Raw genomic sequence first — 8945 nt, 5'->3', positions numbered from 1 at the left:
GTGCAACTGCATATCTGCGCCTCTGAATGCTGCTATAATATAGTGTTTATACTAAATTCTATTCCTCTGTAGTTGCTTGATATTCAATTTGCAGACAATTGCTAGCTATTATTTGTGGTTAGAAAGGAGAAGACAGTTTGGTTACAGTATTATGTGCATTGACCAAATTTTTTAATTTTAAAAAAATATACTAATTATGAATATTATTTAATTTGGAGCTAAGGAATTTTACTAAATTTTTAAGGATTGCGTAAAGGCAAAGTTATTTATTATAGTAAAACATAAGCTTTAGGGAAGAGTCAGATAGATAAAATTGCTCAAAATGTAAGTTTGCTTAAAGGCCTTACTACTGTACTCGTAAACAGCATTTTTCCATTAGGTGCAATATCATCCTTCTTATTGTAAAATAAAATGCATTATTATTATAGTGAAATAGAAATTTCCTCATAAATAAGTTCCTTAAGGAAAGATATGATTATGTTGCAGGTTCATAATATAGTAATTTGCACTGTGGACTATTCAAAGTAACAGTTTTCATTTACAGAAATTTCTCAGAAAAAGTCCCAAAGTAAAAATTAAGCTCTTGTCTAGTTTACAGTGTACAAGCTGAGAAATGTCTATTAATAATTTTTTTCTTAATTTTTTTATTCATTGAGCTCCATTGCCCATTAAAGAGATGGGTCCTTAATTATTCCAATTTGTGATGAATAGCTGACACAAGGGAGTATTTTTGTGGAAGAGCATATATAGGGTAGCATGTGCTGAACTTAAGTTATCAAAGGATGCAAAGATTAGGCAATATGTGATGTGTTCATACTAAGTTTACATTAATAAATGTATATTAGTGTACTGGGTCTGGTTGAGATGGAGTTAACTTTCCCCATAGCAGCCCTCGTAGTGCTGTGCTTTATATTTGTAGCTAGCAAGGTGTTGATAACACACCAGTGTTTTGGCTACCCTGAGCAGCACAGCATCAAGGCTGTCTCTCCAACACCATCCCCCTGCCCTCCAAAGGCCAGTAGGCTGGGGTGGGCAAGAGGTTAGGAGGGAACATAGCCAGAACAGCTGACCCAAACTGACCAAAGAGATATTCCATACCACATGACCTTGTGCTCAGCAATAAAAGCTAAGAGAAAGGAGGAGGGGAGCATTCATTATTAAGGTGTTTGTCTTCCAAAGCAACCGCTACGCGTACTGAGGCCCTACTTCCCAGGAAGTGGCTGGACATCACCTGCTGATTACAGAAAATAATAACTGTGATAGCTGGTTTAATGGGTACCAGAGACCTTCTATGGCTGTAAAGTAGTAATGGCTCTCTGGAGCATACCAAGCTACTTACAGAAAGCGTTGCACCATTTTAAAATGTGCCTTCCCTCAAAAAGAATAGTTTCTGCCCTATTTGTTCTTCACATTAGAAATCTATGCTTATAGAAACCTGTCTGAGTACTGTGGGCCTGTTTAGCCTTTATTCAAAAAAGGATTTTTTTTTTTTTCTTTTCTTGGAAAGAAGATTGGAAAAGCAGGACATTCCTTAAAGGATTATCCTCACTCTGTGGATCTCTGTCTTTTATAGCATATAAAAGTTTCTCAGAAACAACATCAGAAATGTCTTGCTTTATAGCCCTCAGAGCAGGAACTGGATATCTGTCTTTTATCCAAAGGCTTGATGGTTTAGTAGAGGAGGAGCATTGCTTGTTCATTTACTTCTAACCTGTATTTTAAACTGTAGGCTATGAAATGTCAATAATGAATATTTTTTTGTGCAACTGAACACAAATGTGTAGAAATTTTTCTGTATTCTTGTTTCATGGTATAATATTTGTATAATTTTGTGCTTTATCTAGATTTATTGCAAAGTGAAATGTACATAAGAACAAAGTGGAAAATTACACTTTCTCATTTTTAGGTTGTAGCTGTAGCCTTTTTAGTAACTATTGTGGGGTGCCGGACTTATCCAGGCTTGTTGGTGCCGAATACAGGGCCGTTATGACCCAGCAGAAGGGGCCCTGGGGGAGTCCAGCCTGGGCGAGAGCAGGGATTGAGCAACTTGCTTATCTTGCACTGATAAGCACTGGACCTGAACAGGGGCAGGAGATGAGCAATTTGTTCATCTTAACAAGATGCAGCGCCTGACGGGTCTGCTCCTTAATCAACTAAGTGACGCCTGGGGTGAGGGGGAGCCTTCACAGCTTGACGTTACTTTGGTAAAACTAAACAGACCACCGCTCCTCTGTACTGAATGCCTTTGTTCTCTGCCACTTCCCCCCCCCAGCCCCGATCAACTGCACAACAAGCCTTGTTAAGGGCCAATCGACACACAATACCTGACTTAGTCCCACCTCGCCAAAAGTATAAATCTGGCATTTAGAATCCTCTTTTCTGAGGACGAGAACTCCAACTATCCGGACGGGTCGACGGGCCTGGACCTCTCTCCTCCCCAAGCAGGGACGCCTCTTTGGTAAGACTTGCGCCTCCGATTATGTCGGATGTTACCCCGGGAAAACTATCATTAACAAAAGCGCTGAACTATTAACTTGAGCTCAAAATCATTGCAGTTAGTGCATTTATCAACGGCAATTCCGAACCTTTATACCTGTCGCCTCAATAAATTACCTATTTTTCTTTTCAACTTTGCGAAACTGTTTCAGTGAAAGTCCTTAGTGGGGCTCTGACAGGCAAACGTTGACTCTGATAAGTGGCTACACACATAACCCTTTAGACATAAACCGTTGACCAAGTCTGGGACTAAGACTGGACCTAGCCGCACCTAGGCTCCTCTCTGAGAAGGAGTTTAGAAAGCAAGGGGGTCCTTTCTGAACCTCGTGACTCAACGGGAGGGCCTCCCTCAGCCACATATCAGACTTGTACCTTTTCACGCGACAGTAAAATTGGCGTCACGGACAGGATTGCCATGGATAAACTGCTGCAAAAATATAAGTGTGCACCATCCCAAGCGGGAATAGAATGGGCCCAAAAATTTTGGAAAGATGAGGATAAAGTGATAGAGAGGATAGAACAGTGTAGAAGTGAGCAAAAGATTAAAAAAGGTAAAGGCAAAGGAATTGTTTGTGCAGTGTTGGGGGCTTGTTTATCCTGTGCACAAAGGGAAATTAAAGAGTCCCCTCCCCCCGAACGAATTGCAGATGTAGAATACGCCTCTCTGAAATCAGAAAATGAAGTATTGAAAACTTCATTAACCTTTGAAAAGGAAAAAGGTGAGAAATTTGGAACACGAGTAGATGCCCTCGTGATTGAAAACCAAAGCTTAAAAACAGAAAATAAGGAACTTAAAATGCTATTAGCCTCAGCGGAAAGGCGAGAAAAACAACTGCAGGAAAAGTTAAATCTTTTACTGAATCAAATGCCATCCTCGGTCTCGGCTAAACAGATCCGCAAATTAATACACTGTGCAGATCCCGAGACATGGGATGGAGACATCTGGTATGATAACGATAATGATGAACCGGTGGAAGATTTTGATCTTACCCCAGAACCTGTGCCTATACGACCACTGATTAAAACTGAAACTACAAATGAGGGGGATGATGATGTTCGTACTACTGTACGCACTATTCCCTGGTCTCCTGCTGAATTAGCAAAGTTGCAGGAAAAGTATTCCAGGAACCCGGAGGAGTCCGAGACGGAATACGTGTGGCGAGTCTCCCTTACGGGGGGGGACCGAATTTTACTAAGCGAGGAAGAAGCAGGAGGCTATTGGGGCCCTGGAGTGTTTTTAACCACTACACCAGGCAATCATAATTATTCATTAACGACACGGGCTGCCTACTGGGCTGGCGGCATAGACCCGCAAGAAAGAGGAGATCCCCTTGTTATCAAAACATCAGGATTCTCTGACTTGGCTGTGTCTGTACAAAAGGCAGCCTGCATACAAGCAATGTATGAGAGGGATGTGTTAAGGAAATCCCCAATGCTAGCCCCTATTGACCCAGCAAGGTTAACTCCCCTCATCCGTGGCCTCCCGGACAGCCTAAAGACATATGTAGCTAATGTCCAGGATAGGATCAGAGCCACCGGGGAGGCTAATGCTGTACCTTACCGTGCACCCCGAGTTGGGAGACACAGGGATCAGTCAATTCCCACCTGGAGCGAGTTTGTACAAGAGGTAGTGAATTATGGGCGCCGCATGGGTTGGATTGGACCGACCACTGGGAAACCGCCAGAACCACCCCCTCGACGAGTTCGTCAGGTCCACACCACTAAGCCTAAATCAGAGTTCAAACTAAAGTTTGATAAGGAACGTAATGATCTGTGGCGCAGAGCCTTGGCGATGGGAGTGCCACGACAATTACTATACGGCACATCCACTGCTGATCTCCGAGCTCTGGTACAATCACTAAGCCAGAGAATTGATTCAGTGTGGGGAAGTCAGACGGCTGGAAATAAATCAATTCCTGTTAGATCCTTGCCCTCAGCCCCACAGCAGGAGCTGATTGATTTAGTAGATAAACAAAAAACTTGCATCCCCGGGGAGGACAGTGAGCCACCCTGCCCGGCAAGTGCTAACTATACAATGGCTCTTTGATAAACACCATGAACCTGTCATTGCTATTCCAGTAGGACCAAGGAGAATTTTTACATATTTCCTCATTGATACGGGTGCTCAAATGTCAGTAATCACCAAGGAGACCGCGGAATGCCTAAATGTGAAACCCGGTCGCCGTAAGGTAAAATTTACAGGGATTGATGGGATCGTAAAGGAATGCCCCACAGCAAAAATTGCCTTGTGGCTCCCAGGCGAGAGCAAATTGACCCGCACTGAAGTACTGGTCGGTGCTGCAAACACCAACATATTGGGATTTGATGTGTTGTATGGCAGAGTGTGGAAACTCCCCGATGGGTCAGTCTGGAGTTTCGCCGGACGAGGTGATGGAGAAATAGCATGGCTTGAAGAGGATGAAACTAAAGCTATAAACTTATTAGAGATGTCTATACCTCTACCCCCATCAAGAATTACTAATGTAAAGCAGTACCCCCTGCCAGCAGCCGCACATTCGGGCATTGACGGGGTGGTAACAGATTTAGAAAAAAGAGGTATTATCACTCGCACACACTCCCCCTATAATTCTCCTGTCTGGCCAGTAAAAAAGCCAAATGGACAGTGGCGGCTTACAATTGATTATAGGCGATTGAATGCCAATACTGCACCTTTAACAGCAGCCGTACCAAACATTGCAGAATTAGTAACCCAAATTCAGGGAGCATCGCACCCATGGATGGCAACTTTAGATGTCAAAGATATGTTCTTTATGATCCCACTCCAGGAACATGATAAAGCCCATTTCACTTTTACCTGGAAAGGGGTACAGTACACCTTTAATAGGCTGCCTCAGGGATATAAACACTCTCCCACCATTGCTCACAATGCTTTGGCGAAGGTTTTATCAGAAATTCCCAGCCCACAGGGTGTCACGATCTATCAATATATTGATGACATACTGATAGGAGGAGAAAACTCAGAGGAAGTCGGGCATACCATGGAAGGTATACAAGAAAAATTGATGACTTTGGGACTAGACATTCCCCCATCCAAGTGTCAGGGACCTGCCCAGGAGGTTAAGTTCCTGGGAGTTTGGTGGATTAAAGGAGCTGCCTCTGTTCCCCCTGACACCCTGGAAAAAATAGAGCATGGGCAGAATCCATCTAGCATAAAGGAGTTACAGCAAGTTCTGGGAACCTTAGGCTATTGGCGCAAACATATCCCTGGTTTTTCTATTATTGCCCGTCCCTTATACAATCTGCTCAGGAAAGGTAAATCATGGGAATGGACTAAACAGCATGAGACTGCGTTAGAATTGTTAATAAGAGAACTGAGGCTATTTCAACAGCTAGGCCCCTTACACCCGACTGACCCTATCCACGTAGAGTGGGGATTCAGTGAACATGGTTCCCATTGTAACCTATGGCAAAAGGGACCAGAAGGGCCAGAGAGACCGCTAGAGTTTAGCTCCCATTCTTTCAATGACACTGAAATGAGATATTCAGACCTTGAAAAAGGCTTGCTATCCTTAGTGCGAGCAGTGAAAAAAGTGGAACAGATAAGAAAAGAACAGAGTGTGATCATTCGGGGACCTTTCCGTCTTCTGGATATAGTTCGGAAGGGTACGGCACCACCTGCAGGCATTGCCCAGAAGCCTACAGTCCGTAAATGGTACGCCTACCTGGAAAGTATCAATGACATCATGCCTATTACGGAAGGCAGCATTAAAGTATCTAAATTGCAGAAAGATATAGACAGCACATTGTTATTCCAAACTCCATCAAGCAAACAATCTCCAATTCAGGAGGCACCTCCTCTGAAGGAAGGCAGTGACCTTAAAGGGGTATGGTTCACTGATGCGTCATCTTACAGGCAAAACAAGGAGTGGAATTATAAAGCTGTGGCGCTGGAAGTGGCCACAGGGGAAAAGTTAAGCGAAACAGGTAAAGGAAGTGCACAAGTAGGGGAGCTTAGGGCAGTCCTACTAGCCGCCCGACATGGTGCCAGCCATATCTACACCGACTCATATGCTGTTTTTAAAGGAGCCACAGAGTGGGTAGGCCACTGGGCAGTCAATGACTGGCAGGTAAACAGAGTCCCAGTCTGGCAAACTGACAGCTGGAAACAATTGCTAGAAATAGGAGAACAAAGGCTGCTGCATATCGGATGGGTGAAAGGACATGATCGATCAGCTTCTATTGCTGCCCAGTTCAATCAACAAGTGGATAGCCTCACACGACTACAGAAAATTGATGTCGTGAGTAATGAGCATGAATGGGAACGCTTGCTTGAATGGTTGCACATAAAACGAGGCCACACTGGGCGAGCCGATTTGTATCGAGAAGGTATAGCCCGAGGATGGCCCATATCAGTAAAGCTGTGTGAGCAAGTAGTAACTGCCTGTTCACAATGTCGTCTGCGACTTAACAAAGATCATCCAAGTAAAGCACCTCCCCTGCATATCCGGGACAAGAAAACACTGTGGCACACCTGGCAGATCGACTACATTGGCCCACTACGACCCTCAGGGGGTAAAAAATACATACTGGTGGGAGTGGAAGTCATTTCAGGAGTTACCATGGCTACAGCTGTCACAGCTGCCACTGGTGAAAACACAGTCCATAGTCTGAAGGAATGGTTTAGTACACTTCCCCTTCCTGAAGAGATTCAAAGTGATAACGGGTCACATTTTTCAGCTACAGTAGTACAAGACTGGGCAAAGGAAGAAGGCATCCGGTGGGTATTCCATACTCCTTACTACCCCCAAGCCAATGGTATTGTGGAGCGAACAAATGGCTTGGTCAAGCGATTTGCTAAAACTCGTGAATCTGGATGGCATCTACGACTGTCCAGTGCCATCTATCAATTAAACAATAGATGGAGCGGAGACGGTTGCCCAAAGATGAAAGCTTTTTGTGCTTCTGCCACAACTTTAGTGCCAAAGGCAGATGTAAAACCTGGGGAATACCCTACTGGCTTTTATGCAGGCCAGCCTGTGCTGGTTAAAATGCCTCACATTGGGCCAGTGGCAATGGTACTAACAACTCCAAAGAATCTTTATGCTTGGGAAGCGAAAGACAGTTCTGGAAAACTCCATCGAATCAGCACTAGGTGGATAGTACCCAGCTTCTAACCTAATATCTGCCGGTCAAATCAAGACCGAGCACTTCTTTTGTGTTCACAGGTACTCCGAATGACAGGAAATTGCACCTGGGATCACGGACTCCCCTACACCAACCTAGAGTGCCCCCAAGGGCTACTGATTTTTATTTGTTGCGTATTTCTATTTCTAATTCTCATACTTATCTGGAAACCAAAGTTTTAATATGGCCATGGTTAACAAAACTGTGATATTGTTTGAGGCCATAGTTGAAATAATTTGTGTGTTTAGTAAAATGTTGGTTTGGAATATATTCCAGGCTTAACTGTGTTTATCATTACTGCTGTTCTGTTTGTACTATTTACTGTTAAGTAGTAACCAAAGTTCTGATTATGAGCCTATTATGTGTAAGTAGTTTTAGGATAAGTTTAATATATATATACGTGTTAGGTATAGTAATTGTGTGTGTGATCCATAGAGACTATGATCAAAGAAGTAAAAGAACCTTAGAGATGTTACAGGAAAACACTGCTTTTAAGCTAATGCAAGGATTTTTTAGGATGATGGAGTGGACTCAGGGTACTACTTGCTTAATGATGCCAACAACCCCTGCGGAGGGACTCCCTTTTATGGTGATTCCTCTTGACCTAAGTGGAGCACTGTCTGATCTGTGGAAAAGAAATGACACTCTAATACAAGACTTAACATGGATGAATGTAGAAAATACTACTTCTTTAAACTATACATATCCCTTGGGCCTTAACCTTAGCAATATATGGGATACCAATTGCACTATGCAATATTGGCCACAGAATCCTTGGATAAACCCACGCAGAGCAGCTGATAACAACAATGTACCTGCAAATATCAGTTGCACTGAGGTACCTTGGCTTAATCAGCCTCCTCGGCCGTTCTGGGGTTTGCCTATTACATTCCAATATAATGTCCCAGTAGAAGCTGAATGGTGTATTGAGTTTCCTTCTAAGTATGGATCTGACTGTGGCCCACAATCTAATAATTTATCTTGCATATGGACCACCACTGACCACAAAAAACATTTTGAACAATGGGTGAGGAGACCCCAATATACCACGCCATTGGGACCAGACAGGTTATGGAATTGTACCAACAAAATAAATTGCTCCAATATTGATGATTATCTATGGGTATGGTTTGCCTCAGACTTCTATCATGCCTTACGAAGTATATGTCTGTGTCATAATTATAGTGCTCCAATCCCTGGGCCAGCACCAGACTGTAAAAAGGAGGTGACGCCTGGAAACATCACTGTCTGGTCAGTGTACAATTCTGGTAAATGTAGAATCCCTACGAGACATTATAGGAACG

This window comes from Balearica regulorum, chromosome W (genome assembly GCF_011004875.1).
Source record: "Balearica regulorum gibbericeps isolate bBalReg1 chromosome W, bBalReg1.pri, whole genome shotgun sequence".
Taxonomy (NCBI): Eukaryota; Metazoa; Chordata; class Aves; order Gruiformes; family Gruidae; genus Balearica; species Balearica regulorum.
The sequence above is the reverse complement of the archived record's forward strand: the minus strand, read 5'-3'. Positions refer to the sequence as shown.